Source organism: Callospermophilus lateralis, unplaced genomic scaffold (genome assembly GCF_048772815.1).
Source record: "Callospermophilus lateralis isolate mCalLat2 unplaced genomic scaffold, mCalLat2.hap1 Scaffold_194, whole genome shotgun sequence".
In the NCBI taxonomy this organism is placed as follows: Eukaryota; Metazoa; Chordata; class Mammalia; order Rodentia; family Sciuridae; genus Callospermophilus; species Callospermophilus lateralis.
In genome coordinates this window covers 370,552-373,024 of record NW_027512953.1, presented here as the reverse complement: position 1 = coordinate 373,024, position 2,473 = coordinate 370,552, and the positions used below count along the sequence as shown (strand labels likewise).

General features: G+C 40.0%; 1 pseudogene; it reads left to right on the top strand.

Moving 5' to 3' along the window:
- Positions 1-403: 403 nt before the first annotated feature.
- On the top strand, positions 404-745 carry LOC143390031 (eukaryotic translation initiation factor 1 pseudogene; annotated as a pseudogene).
- Positions 746-2,473: the final 1,728 nt, after the last annotated feature.

Genomic DNA, 2,473 nt, shown 5'->3' with positions numbered 1-2,473 from the left:
CAAATAGCACTGAGAAACCTGGAAATCCACATGCAACAAAATGAAACTAAATCCCTATCTCTCAACATGCACAAAATTCAACTCAAAGTGGATAGAGGAATTAGAAATTAACCCAGAGACAGTAGGCCCAAATCTCCATCATATTGGATTAAGCCCCTACTTCCTTAATAAGACTTCTATAAATCAAGAATTAAAATCAAAATTAATAAATGGGATAGATTCAAACTAAAAAGCTTCTTCTCAGCAAAAAAAAAGAATCAGTGGAGTCACTGAGCCACCGCGGAGGACTCAGCAGCCTCCCCCTGGAGACCTCCCCTTCTGCCCCCCCCCCCCCCCCCCCGCCACCTTCTCCCGCAGCTGCCTTCCGCAGGCCATTTCCACCAAGGAAAAGGAATTGTATGGTATGTCTGCTATGCAGAACCTCCACTCTTTCTACCCCTTTGCTGATGCAAGTAAGGGTGATGACCTGCTTCCTGCTGGCACTGAGGATTATATCCATATAAGAATTCAACAGAGAAACGGCAGGAAAACACTTACCACTGTCCAAGGGATCGCTGATGATTAAGATAAAAAGAAACTAATAAAGGCGTATAAAAAGAAATTTGCCTGCAATGGTACTGTAATTGAGCATCCAGAATATGGAGAAGTCATTCAGCTACAGGGTGACCAGCGCAAGAACCTATGCCAGTTCCTGGTAGAGATTGGACTGGCTAAGGATGATCAGCTTAAGGTTCATGGTTTTTAAGTGCTTGTGGCTCACTGAAGCTTAAGTGAGGATTTCCTTGCAATGAGTAGAATTTCAAGTTTTAAAACCTCACAGCTTGTATAATGTAACCATTTGGGGTCCACTTTAAACTTGAACTAGTGTAACTCCTTCATGCAATAAGCTGAAAAGAGCCATGCTGTCTAGTCTTGAAGGTCCTCATTTAAACAGAGGTCAAGCAGTAGGTGCCTGGCAGTGTCCACCCTGAAACAAAGCAATAACATGATGTCTCAGTAAAGCCCAGAGCTCCAAGATCATATGGCTGTGTCGGACCAGAAGCTTCTCAACTCTCCCTCAGCTGAGGCCGTGCCCTAAGAGTGTCATGACCTGTTCAGGAGGAATGGGGTAAGGCAGCTGTACCACTAGAAGGGGGCCTTTTGTATTTTTTTTTTGCGGGGGTTGTTTCATTTTGTTTTTAAAAAAGAATCCCTGGTGTATAACCTGACCAGGTGGGCAGAACTCAGGGGCCACCTTCTTTCCAGTGAGGTGATGTGACATCTGGCTTGCCACTAAGGTCTTCTTTTTGACTAGACGTATGCTAGCTAAGGGGTGTCCAAAACAACAGAATATGAGGTCAGCTTAATATCAGTTAAACTTTTGAAAAAAGGGAACAAATTCCAAACTGATGTTATCAGTCCTGTAGCTAGCTGTAGAGCTTGCAACTCACTAGCAACAGCTGCCCAGTGCCATGTGAAGTGATAAACTGTTTTTTTGGTTTTCTTTTCCCCTTCCACTTTTAATGTTAAGTAATGTATTTAAACCCTTATTTAAATAAAACTTGTTTTCAGAAATAAAAAAAGAAACAATCAGTGAGGTGAATAGAGAGCCTATATTTTGAAAGCAAATTTTTAGCATGTGCACATTAGGTAGAGCACCAATCTCTAGGGAATATAAAAACTCAAAAAGCTTAACACCAAAAAACAAATATCCCAATCAATAAATGAGCCAAGGGACTAAACAGACACTTCTCAGAAAGTGATATATATATATATATATAATAAATCAACCAATATATAAAAAAAATGTTTAACATCTCTATCAATTAGAGAAATTCAAGTCAAAAATACTATAAGATTTCATCTCACTCCAATCAGAAATGCAGCTATTAATATTACAAACAACAAAAAGTGTTGGCAAGGATGTAGGGGAAAAAGCACACTCATACATTGCTGGTGGGACTGCAAAATGGTGGAGACAATATGGAAAGCAGTATGGAAATTTCATGGAAAATTGGAAAATAGAACCACCATTTGACCCAGCTATTCCAGTCCTCAGTCTATACCCAAAGAACTTAAAAACAGCATACTACAAGGACACAGCCACATTAATAGTTATAGCAGAACAATTCACAATAGCTAAACTGTGGAACCAACCTAGATACCCTTCAGTAGATGAATGGATTAAAAAATGCGGAATATATACACAATGGAATATTACTCAGCAATAAAAGCAAATAAGATCATAGCATTTGAAGGTAAATGGATGGAGTTGGAGAATATAATGCTAAGTGAAGTTAGTCAATCCCAGAAAACAATCAGTTGAATGTTTTCTCTGATATAAAGACATTGATTCATAAGGGGGTAGGGAGGGGAGCATGGGAGTATTAGATGAAGTTTAGATAGGGCAATGGGGTGGGTGGGGAAGGGAGGGGGCATGGGGGTAGAAAAGATGGTGGAATGAGATGGACATCATTATCCTAAATACAAGTAT